Genomic DNA, 18,971 nt, shown 5'->3' with positions numbered 1-18,971 from the left:
TGATATATAAAAGATCCTATTTATAGAATCCTTATTCAAGTAATCATCATTTATTGTTGTGGTTGACTTGCTTAATAGTTTCCATATGATTTTCCCAAAACTAGTTATTGAAAATTAATAAATCAATTGTGTATGTGTACACGTGTGAACAGACTGGTCCACAGAACCAAAAGCTAGTTTAACTCATTTCAATGAAAATGATTTTCTAAATATTTAGATTAAATGACACATCATCACATTGTTTTCATAAGCATTCTTCTAATTTTATCACTTTATATATGATATATGACTAGCAGAAGAGCTATGATTCATTTTTCTGGCAGAGATTGGACTAGATTACCTCAGAGATTCTATTTCAGGGAATTCTATTATTTTATAAGATATTCTTAAATTCTCAGAAGTTTAAATCTTTATATCCTCCTCTTCTCCTTGTTTAATTACCATGCAAAGTACAGATTCTGTTCTTAAACACCTTTCATCACTTAAGTATTTAAGTACCAGCCAATGGCCACCATGATTTGTTCATCATATTTTCTAATAGACATCAATCCTAAACCATGTACATTTCTTTCTTTGATTCACTGAAAGAATAAAAATTTAAAAATACAAGTGACAAAATACAACAAAGGAGTTACTACGATATTAAAATTTACATATGTATACACATGTATTGTGTGTATATATACATCTATCATATAAATGATAACTTTTTGTTCTTCAGTCATTTTCAATTGTGGTTGAAACTATTTGTGAATCCATTTGGGGTTTTCTTGACAAAGAAATTGGAGTGGCTTGTCATTTTCTTGCTTTTTTAAAATTTAGATCTGCTTTTCTTTATTTGTAGGTTACATTTTAAGTTCTCATTGTCTCCCTTCCTCCTGCCTCACCCCACAGTAAAGAAGATCACCATTTGACAGAGATATATAAATATATATGTGCAGTAACTCACATTGAATATTCAGTGTTTGTTTTTATACCATAGCCAAGGGTCTTTTATTTTTTGTTCCAAGTTGAAGCTAATAAGACAACTTTCTACATTCTAAGCTGTTCAGAAGAATAAAACGTTCTTGAAGAAGATTTAAGGGAAAAGAATTTTGAGGCTGACAAAGGGAGATTTGTCAGATGATGGAGAATGCTTCACAACTAGAGACTAAAAATAGATATGGGGCTGTTTTTGAAGAATAGAATTGGATGCTCTTAAGAAAAAAGCTGCTTTTTCTCAGATGATACAGTAGAGGTATAGAAGATATCCAGTAATGGGCAGAGGTTAAAAAAAAAAAAAAAAAAAAGGAATTTTATAGTTAGTAGTTCCTTGTTTAAGCTATTTGTCTAGTCCCCATACGTGAGATGTTTCTTATCATCCTAGATCATGTATCCAAGACACAGTGGAAAACTTTGCAAAAGGGATTATAGCTATCGCTTTTAGTAATTTATATATGTGCAAAGGACACTGATAAAAAAAGACTCAAATATTTCCTAGGTTTTATCATGATTTCATTTCAGTCAATTATATTGCCAATGGTTATAAAGTAAACCAAGAAACCAAAGAACATTAGGATAGAAACTGGGTATTTCCCAATGCCTCTCATTAAACAAAAATTAATTCCAAAGAATATAATTAATTTGGAAAGTGAAAACCTGGCTAAAATGGTGTCTGAGAATGGAATTTGGATGCTGGATCATAGCTTATCATAGAAACTTGACAAAGTACTAGTCAAAGTTGAAGTATAAATAAATTCTAACTTAGCCTGGAACATAGTAGGCAATTAATAAATGCTTATTTACTTGACTTGACATAACAAAGTCTAATATTTCTCTCAGGGATAGAGTTCAACTGGGCAGAAAGACTTGAATTCTTCAAGAGCAAGTAGGTTTTCTTTGACTATCTCATTATTTATACTATTTACCAAGTGTTTTTCAAATCTAATCCAAAAGGCTTAAAATTCAAATTCCAGGAGACTACTTATGTATCTCTTCTGTTATATGTTAGAGAATAGCCAGAAGAAGGAAGAAATATAATAGCTCAAATGCCTAGAAATATACAGAAAACAATATCTTAAAAAAGGAGCCCATAGTAGAACACATGCTATCAAATATCTATTCACAAATGTCCAAAGTATTGGCAGGAGAGGTGGGAAGGAAGAAAAGCAGGAAGGAAGGATCAACAAAAAGTGAAAAAGAGGTAGGAGAAAATTTGTATTGTTTATGAGGAAGGTATGAAAAAATCTTGGAATCAGAGAATAACAGACAGTATTTAGATAAAGGTTGAAGGAAGAATAAACAATTTTATCACTATAGTATATTATAATGTACTTGGATAGAAATAGAAAATAGATGAGGAGTCTGTAAACCAGTTTCTAAGTCTGGGACAGAGGCAGAAGAGAGTAATAATGGAGGATTTCAATTATCCAAACATTTGCTGGAGCTCTCACTGCCAAAAGCACAACAGCTCATCATTTCTTCACTTGTTTAGTGATAATTTCACTTTTCAAAAGGTGGAGGAACTTACAAGAGGAAATTTTATTCTGAATCTGGATCTGGTTGCTGGAGAAGAAATGATAGGGACTTTGAAAGGAAGTAAATACCCTATACTAGAGTTTGCAGGACAGGCTATCTGGAAAATGTCTAACTAAACCTTAGATTCTAGGAAAGCACATTTAAAAGGGTTAAAGGAAAGATAGGGTAGAATCCTAAGGAATAAAATGCTTCAACCTTTTACAATCTGGCTTCTGACCTTATCATTTTATTGAAACTACTATATGGGAAGTTCTTAATGATCTCTTAGTTGTCACATTCAATGATTTTTCTTGACATTTCCTTATAACCTTTAACATTGTTGATCATTCTCTCTTCCTTGACAAGCTCTTCTCTAAGTTTTCAAGTCACAGCTTTCAACTATTACCCTACTATCTAATCTACTCTTCAACAACCTTATCTAACTCCCTTTCTTTGTCTTTTGCTGAATCTTCTTCCACACCTTGAAAGGTGTCTTCTAATCAAATATATCCCATAGGCTTCAGTCACATGCTCTCTTCTCTTTTCCCAATACTTCTTTACTGGGTGATCTCATTAGCTTCCATGGATTACATCCTTATGTTTCTGTGATTTTCAAATTTACCTATCTTGTCCCAGCCTTTCTGTTGATATCTAATCTCATGCTTTCGATAGTCTTTCAGCCTTCTCAAACTGGATGTCTAGTAGTATGTCTAGTAGATATCTTAAGCTCAATATGTCCCAAACAAAGCTCATAGTGTTTCTCCCTACACTTCTGCTTTTACCTTCTATATTATTACAGAAAGTAACACCATTCTCTTACTCCCCCAACTTTCAAAAGAAGAAAGAAAAGAAAAAAAAAAAAAAAAGAAAAGAAAGAAAGAAAACAATTTTCAAACTAGAGGTCGATGGATTTGACTTTGATTTGAGGAAAGATTATAAAATATCTCATTAAATGATGAGTCAACATTTAGAAAAAGAGGCAGTGATTACAAATATCCAATGTGATTTCCTCAAACCCAATACCAAGTCAGGAATTTCCACTGTTCAGATAGGATTAGGGGAAGCAATCAGACTTTGGCATGAATAAGACCATTTTGTGAGCATTGAAAGCCTGCAGGTCTCCAGACTTCCCCCCATATCTTAGTATAACAGTATTCAACACTCAATATCTCAATAAAGCAGCAATAGTACCAACCTGGACCTTTCCTCCAGAAATGCAATACAGTTCAGACCTAACATCAAGTGTAAAGTAAAAAAGTAGACAGGAAGAATGGGTAAACAAACAAACAAATAATAAAAAAGAACTGAGCTAATAATGATGGCAAGGATATTAAGACATAGCCATACAAAACTATTACTTCAAAACATCAACAAGCATTACGTCAAAGACGTAATGGGGCAGACGTTGGGCAGAAACAACTAGAATTCCTAAAAGAGATAAAGCAAGAGATTTTAAGGAATCCAAAATATTTTGATAAGTGGAATGAGGGCTTTCAAGGAAAAGATTCAGAAAAGCAATGAGAACTATAAAAGAAATAAATTAGAAAAGGAATTAATAGCTTGTCAAAAGATTTATAAAAACTTGCCCAAGCAACAAATTCTCTGAAAAGTGTAATGGATCAAATAGAAGCCAAGGACTCCAGATGGCTACAAGAAATATTAAAAGGATCTAGCAGTGTTACTACTGGGCTTATATCCCAAAGAGATACTAAAGAAGGGAAAGGGACCTGTATGTGCCAAAATATTTGTGGCAGCCAAAATATTTGTGCCCAGAAACTGGAAGATGAATGGATGCCCATCAATTAGAGAATGGTTGGGTAAATTGTGGTATATCAATGTTATGGAATATTATTGTTCTGTAAGAAATGACCAACAGGATGATTTCAGAAAGGCCTGGAGAGACTTACATGAACTGAGGCTGAGTGAAATGAGCAGAACCAGGAGATCATTATACACTTCAACAACAACACTGTATAAGGATGTATTATGATGGAAGTGGATATCTTCAACATAGAGAAGAGCTAATCCAACTCCAATTGATCAATGATGGACACAATCAGCTACACCCAGAGAAGGAACACTGGGAAATGAATGTGGACTACTTGCATTTTTGTTTTTCTTCCCAGGTTATTTTTACCTTCTGAATCCAATTCTTCTTGTGCAAAAAGAGAATTGTATAGTTCTGCACACATATATTCACACATATATTGTGTCTAGGATATACTATAACATTTAATATGTATAAGACTGCCTGCCATCTAGAGGAGGGAGTGGAGGGAAGGAAGGGAAAAGTCGGAACAGAAGTGAGTGCAAGGAATAATGTTGTAAAAAATTATCTAGGTTTTTGTTCTGTCAATAAAAATTTATAATAAAAAAAAAGAAATATTAAAAGAAAGTGAAAATGCTGAAGGGAAACAGAAGAAAATATCAGGTCTTTCATAGGAAAAAAGGACTGAACTGGAAAGCAGATTGAAAAGAAAATTTAAGTATTGTTGAACTATCTGAATTTCAGCCCAAACACCCTATTTCAAAAAAAAACTTAAAAGTTCCTAGATCTTTTAGAACCACAAAACAAATGACCACAAATCACCTAATGAATGAAATACCAAAATGAAAACTCTCAGAAACATCATAACCAAATTCTAGAACATTCAGGTCTAAGAAGAAAATACTGCAGGTAGCCAAAAAGAAAGAATTCAAGTACTGAGAAGTCAGGATCACATATGAGTTAGCAGTGATCCTACAAAGGAATTGAGAACTTGGAATATGATATTCAAGAGGCAAAGGATATGGGTTTAAAACAAGGATAACTTATAAAAACTGAGTATAATGTTATAGGGGGAAATGGACATTTAATGAAATTATAACTTTCAAGTAATCCTGGTAAAAAAAAAGACCAAAGTTGCAGAGAAATGTTGACATACAAAAACAGGAGTGACGAGAAACATGCAAAGGTAAACATTAATGAACAAAAATAAAATACTCAAGAAAGATAAACTATGTATATTTAAATATGGAGATGATACAAGTATCTCCTCTGATCAACAAAGTTCATAAAAGGAGCCCAATTAGACAAAACCTGGGAGTGGTTCTGTTATATTTTGATGATTTTTAAGAAATAAATGGAAAGAGAGCAGAAGAGAAATAGTGTAAGAAGAAGGTAAGGGAACATATAAACAAACAAGGAGAGAGATTTTAAGGGATGCAGCTGACATTTCAACCTCTCATCTGAATTGGTCAAAATAAGGAAGAATATACACACAGAATTTGGTACAGTAATAGATTCAAACAATAATAAAATAAAAGAGAATGGGGAAAGGAAATTAGAAGCAATTAGTAACATAGTTTAAAGGAGAGATTAGTCCTCAGCAAAATAAATACTATGAATATACAAAAATATTTATAGGTCTTTTTGAGATGGCATAGAACAGGAATCTGAAGTAGTACCCATAAAATTGATATTGGAATTGATGAACAAGTTATGGTATATTAATGTGATGGAACATTCTTGTGATCAACTTTGATTAATGCCATGACTAACCAGGATTCCTAAGGTGAATGACTCAAAATGCAAAATGAGACAATTTTTTTAGATCATTGACCAAACCAGGAATAATGGTAAAAGTGACAAAGAAACAAATGTAGGTTTTTGATTGCAGGAATCCTTCCTAAAAATGGGAGTGTCCAAAAATGGAGTGGACTATCTTGAGAAGGAGTGTCTTTTCTTTGGAGATCTTAAAGCAAAGGCTGGATAATGACTCATTCCTTTTGTATACTGACTGGACTGAATGGCTACTGAGATCCCTTTTCAATTCTCAGATTCTGTGACATCAAGGTTAAATAAAGAAAGGTTATTTGCCCAAGGTCACATAGATGACAATTATTAATTTGAATAAAGTTCTTTTATTTGTTGCTGTTGTCATTGTTATTGTTGTCTTTTTATCTTCTTCCTCCTTCTCCTCCTCTTTCTTCTCTTCTTCTTGTTCTTTTTTCTTTCTTCTTCTTCATTTATTCTGATTCTCTCCAGAGCTAGTGTTCTTTCTACTGTGCTCTAGTGCCATTTGATCAGTGGATGAAGTGATTAACTCTTGAATTCTTTTCTTCATTATTATGTAAAATCTGACATATGACTGTGGCTATAAATCATTCCTTCTTGCTTCAACCTTCAAAAACCATGCAAACTAATTACTAAACATTTTGATAAAAGTGATTGTTTTAAATTATATTAATAATCAATTATTAAATTAAGATTGAGGTTTTCCTTTCTCTTTCCTCATTTAGGGACCAATCCCTGTAGATCAGTCAGTCTCTAGAAACATTTTTCATAGATCAGATTGCCCAAATCTTCAGTGTACATGTTAAACAATCTTGGACAGGACCCCAGCCAACTAGAAGATCATATTTTTGTTTAGAATATAAACACAATCTAGTCTAGATAAATTATTGTCATAAAAATGAGGCCATGTTATTGTATTCCCTTACTATGGTCTAGGGCAACCCATTTTATTGGAGAAAAAAACCAACAATAGTGATCTTGCTAGAGATGGATCCCTTTGCCCATATTGCTGGAGGCAGCTAAGTTGAATAATCAGATATATTCTCACCAGGGAGAGTTGAAGACTTTTAGCTCACCTGCTCATTAATATGTCCACCCTTTGACTAAATGTTCACCAATCAAGATTAATGTTCACCTGTAAAAGGCCTCCTTTTCCAAGATATTTAAGCATTCAATGATCTCTATGGTTTTGACTTTGGTTATGTCTCTGGTTACCAAGAGCAATGTCTGACTATCAATTTGTTGTAGACAAATTAATAAATTGATTAATTGTTCAGAAACTCTATTTCTTGGGCTTTTTAATAATCTCAATTCCCTTGTTCTTCTATAGCAGAAGGCACTACTATCCTCCCTCAATGAAAAAAATATTAAAAAAAAAAAAAGGAAAACAAGAAGTCCTGACAAAGTAATCATGGAAAATGGAAAATTTAGTTTCCATTTAAGCATCTGTGTAACCTTCAGTAAATCCCTAAACCACTCTGGTCCTAAAATTCTTCATCTGTAAAATATGGTGGGTGAACAAGATGACCTTTCTAGGCCATTCAAGGTTTAAAGAAATAGTCTATACTGGTCATATTTCTAAAATTGATTTTCTCAACATTAGAGGCTAACTCCCAGAAACATCAATATTTGACAAAGTCCATTTGAAAGTAGCAAAGGAATTTATATAAAGCAGAAAACTTCTGGAAATATTTTGATAGACCCAAGATGCTGAAGCTCTTGAAGGTATAATATGTTCAATGACATATCATTATACAAGAAAAGGGTTAAGACAATGATGTAATATTTTAATTTAATTATCTTCAACTGGCTATTGCTGTGCAAATCTTACTAAAAACCAATTTACAGCTAAACAATTACATTTATTTCTTCAAATCCTAAACTATTCAACTTGCAAAGAAATCATTAAAAAAGTTTTGAAGTCTTAGGAAGAAAAGTATCTCAGAAACTCAGAGCATTGCAATGATTATGATCTGAATTCCAAATATTTACAGTAGACAATTTAAAAGATTACAGGATAAGGCTTTTTTTTTGAAAGGGACAGAAATAGAGAAAGAAAAGGGTGTAGCTCATCATAAATTAAAGTGTGTGTACATACATATATATATTTTAGATTTATTTTGGATATATATATATATGCATATATATATATATGTATATACGCATACATATATTTTATAGAGACTTCCAAAAAGTGAGCTTGAAACATATGCAAGTCTCAAAGGAGAAGGGCAATCCTAAAGAGGATAAAATCATCTATTAATCTTATAAAATTAATCAAGCTCAGTTTTTATGTTCAGAAAATTGTTCAAAGGACAGGAAAACATTTGCATGATATAGTCACAGGAACAATGAATTCGGTTGGTGTCAGAAACCTGGATTTGTTCATATCTTGTACGACTTGCAATATATCAGCTGTTCTATTTGGTTAAAGTCAGCAACAATTTCTGATTCTCCATTTAATTCACCATACGAGTGCCATAGTGAACAAGAATATGCATTTAAATTATCTGAAGTCTAAAGACTCAAAGGACTGTTTCTTTAATAATTAAGACAACTGGCTCCTATTTTAAGGACAAAATTTAAAAACATGTTCTAATCCTCTTTCCATTTTTAAAAAATCTAACCTAACTTTTCCCAATATACTTTTATCATCACCAGTGTAGCAAAACTATGCTCCCATGAAATGGAATAAAATGTAACATCTCTCTCTATGTATGTATATATGTATGTATGTATGTTTTTCTTGTATTTAATAGCAATTTGTGATCAAGCTTAAATGTATGTGATTTTACTTTTTCACTTTATAATATGAATATTAGACACAATTTCTTGTACTCAGAGGTTTTTGATTGATAGGAGAAAATCTGTCAGGCAACTGATCTCCCTATAATTTTTTAGTAATAACAATAAAAAATGACTCCAAAAGACTGTAAGCAAAAAATCCAGTGAAGTTTGTTTCTTTGACAACTATAAAGAGGTATTTAAATGAGAAACTGAATGGTATAGTGGATAGAGGAATAATCTTGGGATAAGGAAGACCTAAGTGCAAGGAAGGCCTGCCACGGATTCAGATTAGCAATATTACAATGAACAAGCCACAATAACATCTCTATTATCCTTTCAACTCTTTAGAATATGAAAGTAGGACGTTTCTATACTTACAAAATCAGCTTCTTACCACTAAAAATCCAAATTACTATTGTTTTATTTATTTTAGATTTTTTATTCAATAAACAAATATAATGTTTTAAAATCATGCATTTTGTTATCCATTCTGTTCATTCAATGCATATTGCCATTTCTGCACTTGAAAAAATAACTGCTTTTTTTTTATTTGGGAAAAACAGATGCTATATCAGAGAACATTAGCAATTAGGAAAATAAACATGAATAGGATCAGTGGAGGTGAAGATGGTGAAGTGAAGCCAGAAAGCTACTTGAACTCACCCAGTTTCCCTCAAAAACCATATGAAACCAAGCTTCTGAACAGTGTCTGACAGTATAAAACCACTCTCCAGCTCAAGATAGACTGGGAAAACTTCAAAGGAAAGGTTACTGGGGTGAAAGGAATGTTCAGTTCAGCTCAGACAGAGTCTGGAAAAGCCAGTAAGAGGGTCTTAAACACAGCAGATCAACAACTGAGATTCTTGATCCTGGCTCATTAGCAAAGCAAACCAGTAGGGCTTTCCCCAGTCCCAGCTCAGAAGGTAAATTCTGGGAAATCAAAGTATTTCCTAGAAAGAACAGGCAAAGATACCCCTTGTAAACCCAAGGGGCCCCTGTGCTCAAAGCCAAGGCTCAGAGTTGCACAGGAAGCTTGGGAAAGCACTCCCTTTACCCAGGAGCACAGTTCAACCTTAAAAGTTAAAAAAAAAAAAAAAAAAAAAAAGGAAATAACAAAGAAAAGAAAGAAAATGAGCAAGAAATAGAAAAGAACCTTGACTACAGACAGCTAGTGTGGTGACAGGGAAAATCAAACACCAACTTGGACAAGGACAAAACGTCCACAGAGGAAATCTCAAAGAATGATAAGAATTGTTCTCAAATCCAAAGAGGCTTCTTGGAAGTACTCATAAAAAAAAAAAAAAAAAAAAAAAAAAAAAAAAAAAAAAACTTTAAAAGGCAAATAAGAGAGATAGGAGAAAAAAAAATGAGAAAAGGAATGATAAGAATTGTTGCAAAAAAAAATAAAAAATAAAATAAAATATGCCGAAGAAAACAGCACCTTCAAAAGTAAAATTAACTAAATGGAAAAAGAGATACAAAAGCTAACTGAAGAAAATTACCTATAAAAAACTAGAACAGGGCAAATGGAAGCTAATGACTTTATAAGACTTCAAGAATCAGTCAAACAAACTAAAAAGAATTAAAAAATGGAAGAAAATGTAAAATATCTCATTGGAAAAACAGCCAATCTGGAAAATAGATCCAGAAGAGACAATTTAAAATTATTTTTCTACCTTAAGGTCATGACCAAGAAATGAGACTTGATAGCATTCTTCAAGAGATCATCAAGGAAAACTGCCCCGATACTCTAGAAATAGAGGGGGAAATAGTCATTGAAAGAAATTATCGTTCACTTTCAAAAAACTCAAAGGAACATTGCTGGAAAACTCCAGAACTATGATCTCAAGGGAAAAAATACTGCAAGCTGCCAGACAAAAACAATGCAAATATCAAGGAACAACAGTCAGGATTACCCAGGATCTAGCAGCTTCTACCATAAAAGATTGTATTCTAGAAGGCAAAGGAGCTAGGGTTACAACCAAAAATTTACTACCCAATGAGACTCAGCATCATCTTTCATAGAAGGAGATAGGAGATCACTAGTAAGAGAAGGGGGACTGGTGATAAAAGATAAGGTAGTGGGTGGGGTAGGTAAAAAAAAAAAAAAAAAAGAAAATTGCTACTAAGGACAGGGTGGAAAAACAGAACAAAAGCATATACAGAGGACAAAATAGGATGGATGGAAATACAGAGCTGGTAATCATAACTGTGAATGTGAATGGGATGAAATCTCCCATATGACAAAAGTGAATAGCAGAGTGGATTAAAAAAAAAAAAAAAAAAAAAAAAACAGAATCCTACAATATATTGTTTACAAGAAATGCACTTGACACAGGGAGATACATATAAAGGTAAAAGACTGGAACAGAATTTATTATGCTTCAACTGAAGTAAAAAAAAAAAATCAGGGATAGCAATTCTGATCTCAGATAAAGCAAAAGTAAAAATAGATCTATTTAAAAGAGATAAGGAAGAAAAGTACATCACGATATAAGGTATTGTAAACAATGAAGCAGTAATGATAATAACTATATATGCACCAAGTGATAGAGCTAGGAAATTCCTAGAGAAGGTTTTAACCAGTTACAGGAAGAAATAGACAGCAAAACTATCTTAGTGAGAGACTTCAATTTCTCCTCTCAGAATCAGACAGATCCAACCACATAATAAACAAGAAAGGAATTAGTGAGGTTAATAGGATTTTAGAAAAGTTAAATATCATAGATCTCTGGAGAAAATTGAATAGAGACAGAAAGAAATACACCTTTTCTCAGCAGGACATGGCACCTACACAAAAACTGACCACATATTAAGGACATAAAAACCTCATAATTAAATGTGGAAATGAGTAAGTCAAACAAAAAAATCACAGAATGGTCCATAATTTCAACCAAGAAAATGACAATAAGGAGACAATATACTAAAATCTATAGGATACAGTCATAGCCAAAGGGGAAATATTATATCTCTAAATAGTTATATGAATAAAATAGAGAAAGAGGAAATCAATGAGTTGGGCATGCAAAAGCTAGAAAAAAAAATAAAAATAAATTAAATACCAAATTGGAAATTCTGAAACTCAAAGGAAAGATTAATAAAATTGAAACTGAAAAAAATACTATTAAATTAATAAAACTAAGAGTTGGTTTTATAAAAAGACCAACAAAATAAATAACCTTTTAGTTTATTTGATTAGAAAAGAAAAAAAAATTATCAGCATCAAAAATGAAAAGGGTGAACCAATGAAAAAGAAATTAAAGCAATAATTAGGAACTCTTTTACCCAACTATATGGCAGCAAATCTGACAATCTAACTGAAATGGAGGAATATTACAAAAATATAAACTGCCTAGGTTAACAAAAGAGGAAATAAATTACTTAGTACCATTTTAGAAAAAGAAATTGAACAAGTCACCAATGAACTCCCTAAGAAAAAATCTACAAGGGCAGGTGGATTCATAAGTGAATTTTATCAAACATTCAAAGAATAATTAATCCCAATTCTATGTAACTTATTTAGAAAAATAGGTAAAGAAGGAGTCCTGCCAAATTCCTTCTATCACACAAATATGGCATTAATACCTAAAGCAGGAAGAGCCAAAACAGAGAAAGAAAATTATAAACTCTAAAGAATGTTAATGCAGAAATTTTAAATAAAATATTAGCAAAGAAATTGCAACAACTTATCAGCAGGATAAGATACTATGACTAAATGGAATTTATACCAGGAATGCAGGGCTGGTTCAATACCTGGAACACTATTACCGTAATCGACTGTATCAATAACAAAACCATTACTGTCCAGGGCATCACCATTCTCTAAGTCACCAGGCTCTCAACATAAATGTGATCTTTGACTACATTCTCTCACTCTTGCTTCTCTTATGTCTAATGTGTTGTCAAGATGTCTCAATTTTACCTTTGTAAGAAGATAACTGTGAGAATTGTGTGAACCTAACTGATTCCATCTTGTAAAGTGGACTACATTTTGAGATCATTCGGATTTCAAGACCTAAGTTTTATTATCTTGTAAATTCCATATGCTTGCTAATCATAGGCATGGAATGACATCCTATTTCACATCCAGGAAAATCTACTTGCTCATTCATTCCCCCTCTCAACTTGGAAAGTCCCTAAACTGTCCTCCAATTAGAAATCTTGTACCTGGTCTTATAACCTGCTTTACATACCCTTTAATGCATTAAAATCTGTCTCCCATTGTTTTCAGGGTCCAATGTTAGGCTGAGGAGGCCTTGTCTCAATTTGTCATGCAACTGGCATGCTTTAGTTGATAAATTGATATGCTTAGAATGTCTTTATTTTATCAGTTATTACAGAATTTTACTGCTCACAGTTAACATCTCTTGTATATGTCCCCTTTTCTCTACTGACATGGTAAACATCCTGAAGAAGGTTCTTATCACCTCATACTTTGACTATTACAAGAGCCTGATTATTAATTTCTCTAGTTCAAGTCTCTTCCCAATCCAGTATATCTTCCACCCAGCTTTCAAATCAATGTTCCCAAAGGGAAGATATGACCAAATAGTCATCATAAATATCATCATTCAATTAATTCCAGTAGCTCCCTGTCATTGGCAACTTGAAATATGTAATATTTTGTTTGCTGTTCAAAGCCCCTTCATAATCTGGCCTCCTTTTATCTTTTGAGTCCTCTTTTTCCTTAATTTCCCTCTTGCAATGTTCTCTGAAATTCAATGACATTGGCCTCCTTGATGTTCCTCACATAACAAACCCCATCTCTTGACTTCCGATGTTTTTTTTGTTTGTTTGTTTTTTTTGATATTCCTCATTCCTGGAGAACTCCCTCTCCTTATTCCTTCTCCTAGCTTTCTTCAAGTATCAATAAAATCCCATCTTTTATGAAAAGCCTTTCTTATATCCTTTCAGTGATAGTATCTTCACTCTTTTGCTCATTTCCAATTTATCCTCTGTGTGTGTATATATATATATATATATATATATATATATATATATATATATATAATTGTATGTTATTTCCCCCATTAGACTGTTGGCTTATTGAAAAAAAGGGATCACCTTTAGCCTTTCTTTGTATCTCTTACACTCAGCATAATACCTAGCATTTAATAAATGTTTCCTGACTAGTCTAACTACTCATCACCTTGCACTTGGATTTTGCAATAGTTGGTCTTAGTTGGTCTCTTAGTTGCTCAATCTACCTTAAATTTCTCTTCATTTAGTCTATCCTCTATGTAACTAAAGTGATCTTCCTAAAGTGTAGGTCTGATCATGTCACAGTAGACCACTATAGTGGCTGCATATTATCCCAAGAATCAAATATTAAATCTTCTGTTTGTCTTTTAAAGTCTTTTTTAATATGGTGACTTTTCACCTCTCAAATCTTGCTACGTTTTGCTTTCCTCCATGTACTTCTAAGTCCCATTCAATGCCCATTTTCCCTCAAAGTTTCTCCCCAATTTGCCCTATATGTAATGTGTGTGATTTAGTTCTGTGTATGCTTTCTCTTCCCTTAAAATGGGATCTCCTTGAGGAGAGGGACTATTTTCTGCTTTTCTTTGTATACAGTGCCTCATATATTTTGAGTGCTTAATAAATGCTTGCTGACAGTTTAGTAATTTCTGATAATGTAACAATATGGGAAGAAGAGAAAATAGAGAGAGAATTGGATGAAAAAAAAGGCAATGGAACAATATGAGAAGTAGTACAGAAAGTATAGAAAGAATAGGAAGAAGAAAAAGGGCACTGGATTGGATAGAGATTCATTCAACTGTAGCTTAATAATTTCAAGCAGGTCAATGGTAGCTGAGAAACTAAAGTTCTTATCTGACTGCTAGCAATAATGAGAGGAGATAAATTGCTAATTTTTCCCCTATCAAATTCTTAGTGGGCTAGCTGTCCCACTTCACCCTATTGTGCCATCTTTAATTACTAATTAGGAACCAAATATACATAATGGAATATGTATGTTCAAATTCAAAAGGATAAATCATGCCCACAAGGCATTTGTTGCCTTTCAGAAGGTTTACCTAAAACTTCTCATAATATTAGAGCAAAATTTGAGAACAAATTCACAAAATGTCACCTTCTGACTCTGAAAATGATAAAAATTAACATAAAGAAAATAAGCTTAACCAATTGGAAGTAACCCACTGGAGAAGCATAAATTGTATTAGTGATGAGAATAGACATTTCTGGGTTGAAAAAAAATCAGAGCTTTTCCATTTAGAGTATAAAGAAAAATAAGCTATCATCTATTCAATTATATCTAAAACTACATGTCTAAGATGATAATGTTGTCAAAGAAGTAGGGTCTGCAGGGAGTTTCAAAAAAGGAAAATCAAAGACAAACAATATGTCAGTTTATCCAATACTGCCCAACTCAAAAGATGTTTTGATTCCAGTTGGCAGACAGACATAACTATCTAGAAACTAGAAAATGCAATCTATCAAACTACTCTGGTTTGATTAAAAACAAAAACAAAAACTTTCTTTAGGAACATTCAATTCTTTTACTCAATTCACTACTCACTAAGCAGTCTTATGACTTTGGAATGGAATCTTACCCACCAAAAGAAGGCATTTTGTTCAGATACTTGATACCAACTTTCTTTTCAGATTTAATTCCCATTGTACATTAACAAATTAGTACTCTTTTGTGATCAGTCCATGTGAAGACACAATGCTCCAAAGTCTGATCAACTCTGGACACTTTGATAAACTGCAATTCTTAAGCTTATAGAGCTTAGGATCAAATTGTTCTATTTTTCTCTTGAGCTATATCCATGGGCAGGGCCTCATAAGGGCTAAGCCTCAGCAGGGTCCATGGAGATGATCAAGCCTTTTCTCCTCAGATTAATGAGCAAAAGAAAGGCATTTAATAGGATGTGAACTCCTCAAGAGCAAGACTATTTAATTTTTGTCTTTATATCTCGTTACATGGCTAGTACTCTAATTCAAGACCTCATCACCTCTTGCCCAAACTATTTCAATGGCTGCTTGTTTTATCTCCTTGTTTCATGTCCCTCTTCTATCTAATCTATCTTTCACAAACTGTCAAAGTAATATCACTAAAGTACAGGCCTGACCCTGTCATTCCTTTGCTCCATAAACTCTGTTAGGTCTCTATTACATGTAAGATCAAATATAAATTTCTCTGCTTGCCAAGAAAGAGAAGAAAATATGCTTTTATTTGCACTCTGAGTCCATCAGCTCTATATCTAAAGGTGGATTTCATTCTTTGAAATCCTTTAGAATATGTGTGAGTGAGTGATTGTGTTGATAAGTCATCAATTCTTTCAAAGTTTATTAACTTGACAATATTTCTGTTACTATGTAGATTATGCTACTGCTGCTTACTTCACTTTGCATCAGTTTATACAAGTTTTTCAAGGTATGTTTAAAATCATTTTCATCATTTCTAACTGTACAATAATATTCCATCACATTCATATACCACAATTTGTTAAGCCCAAATTATTCTCCAATTTATGGGCATCCCTTCAGTTTCCAATTCTTTGCTATCACATTAAAAACAAAAACAAAAACAAAAACCAACCTCCTGCTATTAATATTATTGTAAATATGGTTGGAGAGTATGTGGGGAAACTGGGACACTGATGCATTGTTGATGGAGTTGTGAAATGATCCAACCATTCTGAAGAGCAATTTGGAACTATGTCCAAAGAGCTATAAAACTGTTCATACCCTTTGACTCAGCAGTGCCACTACTGGGTCTATATTCAAAGGAAATCATAAAGGAGGGAAAAGGACCCACACATGCAAAAATGTTTGTAGCAGCTCTTTTTGTGGTAGCAAGGAATTGGAAAATGAGTAGATGCCCATCAATTGGGGAATGGCTGAATAAGTTGTGGAATATGAAGGTAATGGAATATTATTGCTCTATGAAAAATGATGAACAAGCTGATTTTAGAAAGGCCTGGAAAATTTACATGAACTGAAGCTGAGGGAAACAAGCAGAACCAGGAATACATTGTACAGAGTAACAGTAAGATTGCGTGATGATCAGCTATGAAAGACTTGGTTCTTCTCAGTGGTTCAGTGATCCAAGACAATTCCAATAAACCATGGGTAGAAAATGACATCTGAATTCAGAAAAAAGAATTGTGGAAATTGAATGTAAATCAACACATGCTATATTCACTTTTTTTCTGTTCTTTTTTTCTTTCCTGTGGTTTTTCCCTTTTGTCCTGACTTTTCTCTCCTAACATGATTCATAAAGAAATGTATATTTAAAAAGTTAACATATATGTATAAGCAGAAAAAAATAAAAATTTGAATTTTATTGTAAAAAATAAACAAACAAACAAACAAACAAATAAATAAATAAATAAATTTCTCTGCTTGCCATTTAAAGTTCTCTATAATCTAAGTCTGACATTGTTCCAGCCTAATCACATATCATATTTCATCACTCTACACATTCTTTGGTCTTTTTGTTGAATGAAAACCATGAGAGAGTATTTCTGGGTAATTAATAATCATAGCATTGATTAGGCTAGTCAGCAATCAATAAATTGATGATCAGTTGTTTCTTTCAGTAACTAAAGACTCTAAGGGAGATCCTGAAATGCTTAAAATTCCTTCTGAAATCCTAATTGGTAGACATCTAAGGAGGAAGTGAGCTAAAAGTCTTGAGCTCCTTCTTGCTGAGAACATGAGACTCAGCAGGCTCTCAAGGATGGGAAAGGAGAAGCCAACTTCATCTGAACCTCTCTAGCTGGTTTTCTCCTTCATTAAGTTAAGTAGCCTTAAACTTTAATGGAGGAGACAAAAAAAAAAAAAAAAAAAAAAAAAGACATCTCTACTCTAGGTAAACGTTTCCCTAGACTGGATTCTATTTATTTTCTAAACAGGAATTAGATCTCACTGTTAAGGAGCATGTGCTTTGCAGGCTAGGAATAGTCTCCTAAGTCAATCCTGCCATTCAGAGATTGATTGACCTTTATAGAAGTTGGATTTTAATGGCAATAAAAAGAAAAAAAATGGATCACAAATAAATAATTAGTTATTAATATCATAATATAAAATTAATTTTCCTCACTTCCCAATAGACAATATTTTGTACATCATTTCTGTGTATACCTACAGTTCTCTGGCTCTTCCTTTTAGAATCCTTCTCATAACTCTGGGAGGTAGGTGTTAGTATTATACATATTTTACAGTTGAGAAAACTGAGGTAAAGATCAAGTGATTTGTCCAGGATCACTTAGCTAGTTACATGTTAGGATAGATTTAAACTCAGTTCTTTCTGCATCCAGGTGTAGCTGTCTTCTACATTTTTTCCTTAGACTGCTCCAATAGATGATTACTATATAAATTCTGGCATTTCCTACTTAGCTAGAAAGGTTTCTAATCAGAGGGTGGTAAAATCATAGATTATTTGAATTAAAGTCTCTCCTTTGAGATATCATAGAAAGAGAATGTATGAAAGGATATTTATAGAGTTTTGAATTATCTGTCGAGAAACAATACATAAAGATCTAAATACAACAATATCAAAGATGGGGAAAAGGGAAATAGAATCCAAGATATCATGTGGTGAATAAAGAACAAAGCAAGAGAAGAAATCAGCATAACCTATTTTATGTAGGCTTAGCATTCATATTATACTTTAAGATTTCTAAATATTTTATAAATATTATCTCACAAAGTTGGAAGGGGAAGTTTAAAAAAAAAAAGCAGAAATAAACATATCTTTATCACAATACAATAAAATTTTATCCAATAAAGAACCGAAGAAAAAAAAATGCTCTCATCAAGCCTCACAAAAAAAAGTTTGAAATATGTGCTGTTATTCTCATTTAACAAATAAGGAAACTGAGGCTTGAAGAGCTTAAATGCCTTCTCCAGGCTCACACAACTAATAATGACTGAGGCAGCATTTGCAGTCAGGTTTTCCTTAACTCAGTATCTAACAATCTATATTCTCTGTGCCATCCAGTCATACTATCCTACCTAGCCCCTCAGAGATATGGAGGGGGAGTTACTCTATAAAGCTGCTGCCAGTATAAGTTTCTCAATTCTAGAGAGCTTCCATGCCTTTCAGGGGGGCATAATCAATGTTTTAGCTTTCCAATGAAGTCAAAAAGAATCTTTTCACATT

At 32.9% G+C, this 18,971-nt stretch overlaps 1 protein-coding gene across 1 annotated transcript in view; it reads right to left on the bottom strand.

Annotated features, from left to right (window-relative positions):
- Positions 1 to 18,971, bottom strand: part of DGKI (diacylglycerol kinase iota) — a 570,574-nt gene that overhangs the window by 138,884 nt on the left and 412,719 nt on the right.

Source organism: Sminthopsis crassicaudata, chromosome 5 (assembly GCF_048593235.1).
Source record: "Sminthopsis crassicaudata isolate SCR6 chromosome 5, ASM4859323v1, whole genome shotgun sequence".
Lineage (NCBI taxonomy): Eukaryota > Metazoa > Chordata > Mammalia > Dasyuromorphia > Dasyuridae > Sminthopsis > Sminthopsis crassicaudata.
This window is presented reverse-complemented; position numbering and strand designations above follow the sequence as displayed.